Source organism: Sminthopsis crassicaudata, chromosome 3 (assembly GCF_048593235.1).
Source record: "Sminthopsis crassicaudata isolate SCR6 chromosome 3, ASM4859323v1, whole genome shotgun sequence".
NCBI lineage: Eukaryota > Metazoa > Chordata > Mammalia > Dasyuromorphia > Dasyuridae > Sminthopsis > Sminthopsis crassicaudata.
In genome coordinates, this window is record NC_133619.1 from 154,047,875 (window position 1) to 154,061,110 (window position 13,236).

The following is a 13,236-nucleotide window of genomic DNA, read 5'->3' on the forward strand; positions in this document are numbered from 1 at the left end:
TGACTCTATGTCTACAACATCTCTTTTAATAACTTCCGCAGCCATCGTCTTTTTCCTGGACTCCTAATTTCCCTGTCTTCTGTTAAGTCGTCTTCCTAATACACAAATATGATAGCATCGCTGCTGGACGCAGCACAGCTGGGTCTTAAATTTTCAGTCTGATATTTATAGTTCAGATATTGGCACTCCACACATCAGGGCTTTATTGTTGTATTTTCTTGATTTAAGAAAGTGATGAAGAAAATGTTGATAATGCAAATGCAATTTAAAAGGGTGTTCTTCCATACTTTTTTCTTTTGGGAAGTCAATTGTTAAACATCCACCAGCACATTCCTGAGTACAACCCAGTGATACCCCCCTGATGAGGTAAAATGCCTACTCTCCATCCTGGTTATTAACGCCTGCCACAGTTTTGCTAACATTTTTCCAGTCTTCTTTCATATTACTCCCAAACTTCTATTACTTTACAATTAAACTAATATCCCATCTCTAATCTAATCTTGTTTTGTCTTCTCTAAACCTTTACCTGCTGAAATCCTATTTCTTCTCATCTTTGGCTTTGTTCTACCTTCTTCAGGATCCTTAAACTAGCAGCTTTTTGTTTAAAATTTAAAAAGTAACTGTTATGTGGAAGGTAATGTGCTAGGGATTGGAAAAAAAAAAAATTCTACCCCAGAAGAACCTACCTTGCACATAGATAAATAAGAAACACAGATCACCAAACTTCCAAGTCCAAGAAATGGACATTGTCACCTTGTGAGTTTAAGTTACTTCAGTTGATACTGACTACCAGCAAGAAGTATTTCTTGCAACCACATCACTTCTTGGGGGAGAAATCCAAACAGAACCAGAAGTTACTGAGTGTAACCAAGAAACTGAAGGCCTCTCACTTGATAATTCTAGACCCAATTTCAAGGGTCTGTTAATCATTAAGGCTCTGAGAAGGAGAACAAAAGACTTGCTCTTCTAGCAGAAATATCTGATCTCCTGGATCTTAACTGCTTAGAGAAGAATCTAACTATTTAGTAACTGGGAGATATTCTAAGAGATCTATAAACTAGTTAATCTCAATTTGTTGAGGAAGCCTGAGGTAAACTAAATCTCCTTGGTTATTCTAATTTAATAAACTACTTGCCTCTAAACAAATCTCCTCTTTGTGGGGGTTATGTGGTTTCTTATAAAATGATTGACTGAGGTAAATTGAACTTATTACTTAAATTTAGTTTACCTGGGGAAATAAAATAGGATAAATAGTTGTAAGCAGTTGCAAAACTGACCATCATAAATTTCAGGTCGTAATTTAACAAGTTCATGTTACTTCCAAGCATTATTCTTGTGGTCACAATTATATAATGCATTTCAATCTCTGTGGAAATTAACCTCTCTCTATTGGTAAACAGCTCCAGTTAGAGAATTTTGCTTCTTGCAAGATTCTAAGAATAAACACTTCTATTCTTCACTTGAAATATCCCTGAGTATTTGTAAATTGGATTTGTCATATCACACAGGACAAAAAGTCCACTCCTGACTGGCCAGAAGATCTGCAACTCATAAGTTGCTTAGATAACATAGCTCCCAGGTGAATATGAAATATCTGTTTGGCAGTCCCATATTGTTGCTTTTACCTCCTATAATAGGTATAATGGGTTAATTCCTTATATTTTAAGTATTGTTGATGCAGGTAATGAATCTTTTGTAGTTTAAACATTTTTTTCCCCCATGGGAAAAGAAATAGTTATCTAAGTGACATTAATTCTGTATATTGAATACCTTTTCTGGGAAGAAACATTTTAATATTTTTTAAATTGATATAGTATCTTATTTTCCCCCAGTTACATGTAAAAGCAATTTTAAATATTTTCTTTTAAGATTTTGAGTTCCTATGCTCAAAAAGCTATCAAACTATGCATACCGTTTGACCCAATAGTGTTTCTACTGCACTTATATCCCAAAGAAATCTTGAAGAAGGGAAAGGGACCTGTATGTGCAAGAATGTTTGTGGCAGCCCTCTTTGTGGTGGCCAGAAATTGGAAACTGATTGGATGCCCATCAATTGGAGAATGGCTGAATAAGTAATGGTATATGAAAGTTATGGAATATTATTGTTCTGTAAGAATCGACCAGTAAGATGATTTCAGAGAGGCCTAGAGAGACTTACACGAACTAGTGCTAAATGAAATGAGCAGAACCAGGAGATCATTATTCAAGGCAACAACAAGACTATATGAAGATCAATTCTGACGGACTTGGCTCTCTTCAACAATGAGATGATTCAAACCAATTCCAATTGTTCAGTGATGAAGACATCCATCTACACCCAAAGAGAGGACGGTGAGAGCTGAGTGTGAACTACAATATAGCATTCTCACTCTTTCTGTTATTGTTTGCTTGCATTTTGTTTTCTTTCCCAGTTTTTTTCCCCTTATTGATCCAATTTTTCTTGTGCAGCAAGATAACTATATATATATAAATACATACATATATTGGATTTAACATATATTTTAAAGCATTTAACATGTATTGGGCTACCTGCCATCTGGGAAAAGGGGTAAGAGGAAGGAGGGGATAATTTGGAACATACGGCTTTGCAAGAGTCAATGTTGAAAATTTACCCATACATATGTTTTGTAAATAAAAAGCTTTAATAATTAAAAAAAAAAAAAAAAAAGACTGAGTTCCCTTCCTTCCTACCCACTCCCCCTCACTGACCTTTACTGAGAATACTCAGTAGTCTTGCTTATATCTTGCCACTGGATAAAGGAGCTCTGGAGGGGAAAGTGAGGCAGTTCACTTGTGTGTCATGGCATTACCTCCTTGATGTCATGTTCTTTTCAAGAATGAAGGGCATATATGGTCATGCAAAACATTTCCATAATAGTCATGTTGTAAAAGAAAACAAAGACCAAAAAAAGAAAAACTCTCAAGAAAAATAAAGTTTAAAAAAAAGTATGCTTCAATCAGCATTCAAATACCATCAATTCTTTCTCTGGGTGTGTATAACATTTTAAAATTACAAATCCTTTAGAATTGTCTTGGATTGTATTGCTGAGAACAGTGTCATTCCCAGCTGATCATCTCACAATATTGCTGTTATTTTGTACACAGTTCATTTCACTTTGTATCAGGTCATGCAATTCTTTCCAGGTTTTTCTGAGAACATCCTGCTCATCATTTCTTATAGCACAATAGTATTCCATCATAATTTTATATCACATTTTATTTAACTATTGCCTAATTGATAGACATCTCTCCAATTTCCAATTCTTTGCACCCTGAAAAGAGTTGCTATAAATATTTTTGTACATATATTGATCCATTTTCTTTTTGTTTTTATCTCTTGGGTTGCAGATGTACTAGTGGTATTGCTAGGTCAAAGGATATGGTGGTTATATAGCCTTTTGGGCATAGTTCCAAATTGCTCTACAGAATGAATCAGTTCACAACTCTATTAATGTGCATTTACATCTCATTTTCCCCACATACCCTCCAACATTTGTCATTTACCTTTTCTGTCTTTTAATTTCTTTTCAGGAAACTCTTGACATGAGCCGTATTAAGTTTCTTTTATACCTTTTCCTCCGAATCATAACCAAGAGTGGAAAAGAAGCCTGATTCCCTCTCTTTGAAATCAGGCTAATTCCAAGATGAATACAGGTTCTGCCTGAGTCCAACAGGTGACAGAATCTAATTTTAAAAATACACGTATTAAGTTCCTATTATGTTAAAGGTATCTTGCTAGACATTGAGGATACAAGGACAAAAGAAAATTGGTCATTGTTCTTAAAGACTTGCTTTCTTCTAGGAGGATACAATTTGAGGAGAAAGAGCATGAATAACTCAGGAAATTAGGAAAGGCTTCTCATAGGAGATGGCATATGAATTGAGCCTTTAATGGAAGGTAGGGATTCTGAAAGGCAGAACTGAGAGAATGCATTTTAGTCATGGGGAAGAACCTTTGCAAAAGTACAGAGGAAGAATATGGTAATGACAAGTGGAGGGAATCATAAATAGGCCAGTTTGGCTGGAATGTAGAGTGTTTTAAGGTGAGCAACAGAAAATAAACCTATAAATGTATGTAACTGGTGTATATAAGGCAGTAGGACTTCACACCTTCAACATAGACATGTGGCCATCTACTCATATTCTGGGTTGTCTCACTTAAAAAAAAAGAATTTTAAAAATTATTTTTAATTTTTGGAATAAAACAAGCATTTCTATCACATGGTATAATTTTTAAAAGCTGAAGCTGCAAGCCTATTATGTACATATTGTTATTGTTTTAAAAATATAATAAAATTTTCATGTACATTTTTCCCTTTTTTTCTTTCCTCTCCCACAGATTTGCAAATGAATTTTATCAAACAGTTAAAGATCATCTAATTCGAATATTAAATAATTATTGGAAAAATAGCCAAAGAAGGAATTCTATCAAATGCTTTTTATGAAGCAAATGATACTGACATCTGACATCTGAACCAGGAAGAATAAAAACAGAGAAAGAAAATTATAGACTAATTTCACTAGTGAATACAGATACAAAAATCTTAAATAAAATGCTAGCTAAAAGATTACAACAATATATTACAAAGAATATACATTATGATTTATACTAGGAATATACCAAGATCTACACTAGGAATGTAAGCATGGCTTAACATAAAGAAAACTATTAACATAATTGCTTATATCAATAACAAAATTTTAAAACCACTCATATTCATAAGAGCAAGTCCAGGTTCCCAGAGAATGATTAGCATCAAAGTTACACTTCAATTCTTTCAAAGTTCTAGGAATAACCCTGCTGAAGGAAAATAAGCCCACTCACTCCCACATTCCCAGTGATGCATTTTTATATTCACAATCATCTCCTTACAATGATACTTTTACTTCTTAAACAAATATTTACTTACAATAAAGGAAAATAAATCATGGCTATTTATATAATGAAACAATAGTATAAGAAATACATAAAATACAGGCCATTCAGATATCTAGACTGGACTGTCCTATTAATATTTGGGGGGAAGAATGAGCACATAATTAAAGAATCTTGCCTAGGAGATACACGAATAAGGAAAATCTATATATTTGGGTTAAATCACAACTCTAGAATTGTTTATAAACTTCAATACTTTCTGTCTGTCTCAAGACAATGCTCAGAAAAGTTCCTTTCTTTCCACATTAGGCTGCATGCTATGCTTGACTGACACTTTGATAGACATGACATTTCACCCAAACTAATTGATATTTTGAATGAGTTCTATGGTTCTTTGCTTACAATAAATTATACTCACTTAAACATTCTTATCAATAGCAACTGAAATAAATCACTTATAGCTTCAAACTTAGCTTATACAGTTCTGGAATATACCCTTTTCACTTCTCTGTTACTCTTTTTTTTTTGATTTGGACTTTATCTTGTTTGTGAATGAACCTAATTCATTTCATAATTAGAAATTCTCATTTTTTTTGGTCTAATAATCAATTAAGTTACATTTGTCCAGAATTGTACTGAAGTCATCTCAGAGAGGCTCATTAATAAGAGCTGATTATTAAATTGTCAATGTGAGTATTTACTCTTTGGAAATCAACAAATGCTGCAAATCATGGTTTGATTTATTGTTTTTTTGTTGATTGTCTCAGTGACAAAGAAAAACTAATAATGCATATTAAATTTAAAAGTGTGTTATATGTATATTTTAAGAAAGTCATTAACAACAGACCCTCATTTGTTCCCCAAATCATAAGTTTTGATTTCCATATCTCCCAGCTTGTTATTTCAAAACTGCAGTAACTTCTTTCTCAGAATAACAATTTCTCCGAGTCCTCCCGGGGTTTAACTCAGTAATAAAAATTAAACAGATATTTAGTATTGAGACAGACTGTTCAAGGACTTTTAAATACCAAGATGAAAAGTTTTGTATTTTGTTCCAGTGGCAGTAGGGATTCACTGAAGTTTCTTCAGCAGGGAAGTGATAGTCTTGTACTTTATGAAATTTCTGTTTCAGCAAGGTTTGGAGAGGGGAGGGATTGATTCAAATTCGGACCTATTTCACTAATGCTGGTGAGAGATGATAAGAACTTGAATTTTGATGGTGGTCATGTAAAGGAAAGGAAACTTAATTGTGAAAAGAGGACTTCAGACAGATGAATTCAAATTCTGTCAGTCAACAAAACTTCATTAAGCTTTTATTAACTCTCAATGTGCTAAGTGCTGAGGAGATAAAGAAAGCAAAACCATGTCTTTTCTTTCAAGAAGCTCACATTGCAATAAGGGAAGACAACATCCAAATGACTATGTATATATAAGATGTATAAAAAGTACATGGAAAGTAATTTCAGATAGAAGGCACTAGGGAGATACCAGGAAGGCCTTCATCAGCAGGAAGTCTCCTGCTGAGACTTGAAAGGAGCCATGAAATCTAGTAACTTTAATAGTTGCCTGGCTGAGTGTGATGGCCTTTAGCTATAGTTATGCTCTAAAAGATAGACAGTTTCTCCTCAACAGGAAGAAATATCCTAACCAGTATACCTTACTAGAAAGAGGCAGAGAAAGATAAAAGGGATCTTGAAATTGGAATAGTTTTCTAGTGGTCCCAGATTCCACAAAAATATGAAAAATAATGTTGTTCTTGTCCTAAAAGAATTTAAAATCTAATAAAGAAATATGACATAATATAGGGCAAAAAGTAATGAGGAAAAGAGAGATCCAGATAAAGTCTTCTAAGAAAATTCGAGAAGGGAAATAACATTTTAATTAGGGGATCAGGAAAGACTTCAACAAAAATGTGATACCTGAACTGAGGCTTTGAAGGAAGACACCCAATCTAAGTCAGAGATCTAGAGTTGGAAGGGACTTTAAAGACAAGTTAGGCCAACCCCTTCATTTTACAGATGATAAACTGAAGCCAAGAGAGGTTAAATAACATGCCCGGTATCACCTAACCAGTAAGTTACTGAGGCAGGATTTGAGTTAATATTTTTCTTATTCCAACCTCTCATTCTATCCATTATTCTTGATACATTTCTACTATGTTCCCTCTCCTCTATAATAAATACACAGTCTTTCATGGTAGAGTAGGTAAAATTGAAAAAGTATTTTTTTGAGAAACTAGTTGAAAACATTTGCAGAGATCCTGTTATTTACTTTCTCATGTATTAACTTTTTTGATTCTCATATGAACCCTAAGAAGGTAATATAAATCTTACTACCATTTTACAGAAGAAAAAAACTGAAGCTCAAAGAAATAGGGGATTGGCCAGTCATACAGTTAAGTAATGACAGATTCAACATTCAATTCTATATCTATGATATTCTGTTATGATAATGCAATACTGAAATTAAAAAGGAAAAATTAACTAACTGGTCATTGATAAAAGCCCATTAAGTTTGGGACTTTAGAACAAACTGTAAACCTTAATGGCTTGATACTTAATACCTTTTATCTTGTAAGATAGCCAGATAAGTATTATTATCTTCACTTGGAAAATTGAGATTAAGAAGTTGATATCAGTAAACAAATCCTGTCTAGCCTTCTTTTTTCCCCCCTTCCCTTACTACTATAGTTCAGGCTTTTATCACCTTACATAAAATTAGACTATAACAATAGGTTCCTAAAATATTTCCTTGCTAGCTGACTTCTTTCTATCTATTCCATACATTTCCACCAAATACCACAAACTTGTACTAGAATTCTCATGTTGTTTCCTAATTGTATAGGGTCCCCAGTATGGCACTTCACTTGTTCAAGGTGTTTTAATCACTATTTGGAGACAGATAGGCAGTGCAGTACATAGAGCTATAGGCCTGGAGTCAGGATAGATCTTGGTTCAAACCACCCTTAGATAGTTATTTGCTGTGTGACTCTAAGCAAACTGCTTCAGGTTCTTCAACTGTAAAATGGGTCATGAAAGCATTTACTCCCAGGATTGCTGTGATAATATTTGTAAAAAGCAATTTAGCACATTAAGTAGCACAAAGTAGGCACTTCATCATAAATTCTTATTTCCTCTTTAACTATTGTGTAACATATCATTCTTTGAACAAACATCATTTGGGCACTGACTATGTCCCAATGTATTATTTAGGATGTACTTATAAAAGGGAAGTTCTTATAAAAGGGAGAATTCTTTCTCTCAAGTTGACAGTAGTAGTTTAGTAGAGGAGCTAGGGCATAAGGAGGAATATTGGATCTTTGGATTCATCCCCTAATAATCACCTATCCTGACTTCTCTGGATTACAGCAAAGTAAATGAAGGTCAGAGTGATTGTCTGGTAGTAATAGAGCTAAGATTCGCATCCAGGTCATCTGACTCCAAAACCAGACCTTTTTCCATGACAGTACATTGACATCTATAATAGCAAAGAGAATATGACAAGCACTGTATAAACAGTACAAATACTGTTACAGTACAGAGGGAATAATCACCTCTGAGAGATTAGAGGGAAAATATTGGAAAATGAAACTTAAAAAAAATTTATACTTATTTTTCCAAATATATGCATATAGTTTAAAACATTCACCTTTGCAAAACCTTGTGTTTCAAATTTTTCTCCCCATTTTCTTTTTTCCCCTTCCCCAAGATAGCAAGCAATCTAATATAGATTAAAGGTTCAATTCTTCTAAACGTTTTCCCATATTTGTCATGTACCAAAAAATCAGATCAAATGGGAAAAAATACAAGATAAGAAAAAAAAAGTAAACAAATAATAACAAAAAACAAAAAAATATACTATGCGTTGATCCACATATAGTCTCCATAGTTCTCACTTTGGATACAGGTGGCTCTTTCCATCACAAGTCTATTGGAAATGGCTTGAATGACCTCATTATTGAAAAGAGTCAAGTCCATCACAGTTGATCATCACATGTTCTTGTTACTGTGTAAAAAGGTTCTCTTGGTTCCTCTCATTTCACTTAGTATCAGTTCTTGTAAATCTTTCCAAGCCTTTCTGAAATCAGCCTGCACATCATTTCTTATAGAACAACAATATTACATTACATTCATATACTATAACTTAATCAGCTATTCCCCAGATGATGATATCCATTCAATTTCCAGTTCCTTGTCACTACAAAAAGGGTTGCTACAAATATTTTTGTACATGTTGGGTCCAAAAAAGGAAGTTTTTGAATTGGACTTTGAAAGATAAGCCAGATTTTTTAATAATGAAGATGGACAGAGGATGTTTGGGAATAACAATAACAATATTAGTAACACTTTAACATATAATAATTTAATAAGTATTAAATTATTTTAGTGTATAATTTAATATAAAATTATTGTACTTTAAGATTTACATATTGATTGTACTTTAAGATTTACATATTGCTTTAACTCCTGGGAACTAGGTGCTATTATTATCCCTATTTTACAAATGAGGAAACCGAGAGGTTAACTGACTTGTCTAAAGTCATATAGCTAGTGAGATTCTGAGCAGGATTTGAACTCCGATCTTCCTGATTCTGAGTGTAGCATTTTTTCCATGAGAACACCCTTAGCTTCTCTCTCATGGTACTAATTAGCAAAGTCTCATAAGAAGGAAGTATGTTTGGGAAATGGTGATTAGTCTTCATCAGCTACAGCATAAGATTTGTGTTGAGAAATTAATGGAAAATAAACCTGGAAAAGTTGAATTTTATATCTAGACCTATAAGAGAACTTCTTGGTCATCTATTTCACTCCTCATTTTAAATATCAGGAAACTAAAGCTAATAGAGATTAAGTAATATGTCAAAGTCTCTAAGGTAGTAACTAAGATTCAAACTCAGATCCTGTAACTGCAAGTTCAATCAATGCTTTTTCTATGAAGCCACACTGCCTTTCATAGGAAAGGAATTTGGACTTTATTTTGAAAGCAATGTGGAATGCAGGACAATGTTATGATCAGAATGCTGCTTTAAGAAAATTAATATAATGTCATGCAGCATAAATTGGAACAGGCAGAGAGATTTGTTAGGAAGCTATTTTTTTTTTTTTTTTTTTTTACTTAATGGTATTTTATTTTTTCCAATTATGTGTAAAGATAGTTTTCAACATTCACTTTTGTAATATTTTGAGTTTCAATTTTTCCCCCTCTCTTTCTTCCTTTCCTTTCCCCCAAGACAGCAAGCAATCTGACATAGGTTAGATATATACAATCATTTAAAATATATTTGCATATTGGTCATGTTGTGAAAGAAAAAATCAAAATCAAAGAACCACAAGAAAGAAAAAAACCAAAAAGAGGTGAAAATAGTATTCTTCAATCCACATTCACTCTTCATATTTCTTTCTCTGGATGCAGATAGCATTTTCCATTCCCAGTCTTTTGGAATTATCTTGGATTACTGTATTGCTGATAAGAGCTGAGTTTGTCATAGTTGATCATCACACAATCTTACTAATTCTGGGTACAATGTTCTTGTTCTGTTCACTTCACACAGTATCAGTTAATGTAAGTTTTCCTAGGCTTTTTTGAAATCATCCTGTTCAACATTTCTTATAGAACAATAGTATTCTATTACATTCATATACCACAACTGATTCAGCCATTCCTCAATTGGTGAACATCCACTCAATGGAAAGCTATTTTAATAATAGAGGTTTAAGGTGATAAAGACAAATTCAGAAGGTAGTCAAAGGAAAGCAAGAATATGAAGAACTTGTTGACTGATGAAAAATGGGAAGCAAAGGAGTAAGAAGAGTAAAAAAAAAAAAAACCCAAAAACTTGAGTTTTGAGATTGGATGACTACAAATGTAACATTATTAGAAATGGGGAGTCAAGTAGAATTGGTTTTAGATTTGAAGCTAAAGGGATAACTAATTTGATTTTTTTTTTTGATATATTGCAAGGCAATTGTGAAGATTGGCTAGATTGGAATTTGGGAGAGAGGTCAGAGCTGCTGATAAAGACTTGGGAGTCATTGGCATAGAAGCAATAGTTGAAGTCAAGAGAATGGATAAAATACTAAGGGAAGGAAGACAGAGAAAGGAACTGAACTTTGGGGGTGTGCTCACATTTGAAGGATTGAAGGAGACAATGGGTTAAAGAAAAAGAGGAGTTCTTCCAATGAAATCAAATGATAAAAGTTTGAAGAAGGGTTTGTCAACAGTGTCAAAATGCTGCAGAGATTTCAATAAGGATTGAAAAAATGTCTTGGCATTTGGATGATTGGGAGATAATTTTTGGTCTGAAAGAGCAGTTTTAGTCCTGGTGGTGAATGATAATGATGTTACATTTGGATCAGGCTTTACTATTTACTTTCACATATTTCTCTCAAATCAGATACTAGATAAAGGATTGGGTATGACAAGTAGAGGTGGCAAGTAGCTAATTTATATTTTTCTTTCTAAAAAATGTATCATGTATTATGTGTTTGATAAGCATCAGGAAACATAAACTTTTGCATATATGAAGAAAAGAGGGGAATTGTACATGAAAACTAAGATTTTCTATTTTATGTAGTTTGATTTTAAAAACATATAGATGGATTTTTACACTTTCATTCTTTTTTTTAGTCAATTCTTCTTTTACAAAATGACTAATATGGAAGTGTTTTACATGATTGTAAATGTATAACCTAAATCAAATTGCTTACCATCTCAGGTAGGAGAGAAGGGTATGAATGGAGATTTTGGAATTCAAAACCAAAAAACCCTCCAAAATGTTAAAAAAAAATTATCTTAACCTGTGATTTGGGAAAAAAATAAAATATTATTATGAGAGAGAAAAAGAGAGGGGGGAGAGAAAAAAGGAGTAGGAGGAGGACAGGAGAGAGAGAGAGAGAAAAAGAGAGAGAGAGAGAGAGAGAGAGAGAGAGAGAGAGAGAGAGAGAGAGAGAGAGAGAGAGAGAGAGAGAGAGAATATTTTCCAAGGGGATCAAGATTGAAGTTCTATCAGGACAAGCCCTCTTTGAGATACTTTTTCTTGCATTAGGCATGGAGCAGGTCTAAGGAGAAATCTGGAAACAATCTCCAAATGGGTTTTTGGGGTAGAATCCTTGTGATTTTATATACTTGAAGGCCATATAAGATTGCAGTAAAAATCCGACTATCATAGTTAAATGGTATGTCTAAAATAATCCAGTAGCTCGCAAAGTGTGACCCATAGATCCCTAAAGATCCTTGAGACTCTTTCTGGGGATCCATAAAGTAAAAATTATTTTCATAATATTAAGATATTTTAGTTTCTAATCGGGTAAATGTTTAATAAATGATTTCCCAAGGGAAGAAAAAAGTATGACTTATTTTTCAATTTAATCTCCATTATTGACATTTTATCTGTCATTTTCTTATGTCTAGAAAATCAATAAAACAATAAATCAAGCCCTGATTTATAAAATATAAATACATAGATAAAAATTAACATGGAAGTATTCATACTGTCCATTTGTCTGAGTGCCCCTTTTTACTTCTACTGTTTTCTGTGTACTTTTAAATATTTCTTTGACTCGCTTTTCTTTTTTTTTTTTTTTGGCCATCACAAATACTATCTCTTTAATACCCTGAATAGCTCTACTCATCCCACCAAAAAAAATTGAAAACCCTCCTTTATAAAAGATAAGAACAGTCAAGCAAAACAAGTCCATACATCGCTCGTATCTGAAAAAATATATATTCCATTATATAATCCATGGCCATTATGCCAAGAGTTGGGAAGCATGATTTGTAACTAGTCTTTTGAATTCATTGTTGATCATTGCATTGATCAAAGCTTTAAGGTCTTTCAAAATTATTTTCCTTTACAATGTTATGATCATTTCATGAATTGTGTTCCTAGTTCTGCTGTCTTCATTCTGTATCAGTTGATATAAGTCTTTTCAGAATTTTCTGAAAATGTCTCATCATTTCTTATGGTGCAATGATATCCAATTATATTAATGTGCTGTAATTTGCTTAGCTTTAGTTTATCCAATTGATAAACTGCTTATACAAGAGTATTGTTGACAAATGGAGGAAGAGAAATAGGATGATACCTCGAGGGGAGAGGGAGTAGTAGAGTTGAGAAAAAATATATAGGAGAGGGAAGACTTGAATATGCTTGAGGATTCAGGGTATGGAGCTGATGAAAATGGAGATAAAAGTAAGATTTGAAAATAATTAGTGAAAAATGTATTCAAAGAGATAGAAGAAAGTAGAATCAAAAGCACTTCTTCTGAGACAAAAGGAATGAAAGAAAATTCAGTGAAAGATTCAGAAAAAAATTCTGATTGCGAGCTAAGTATGATGACAAGTGAAGAGTTGAGAAAATG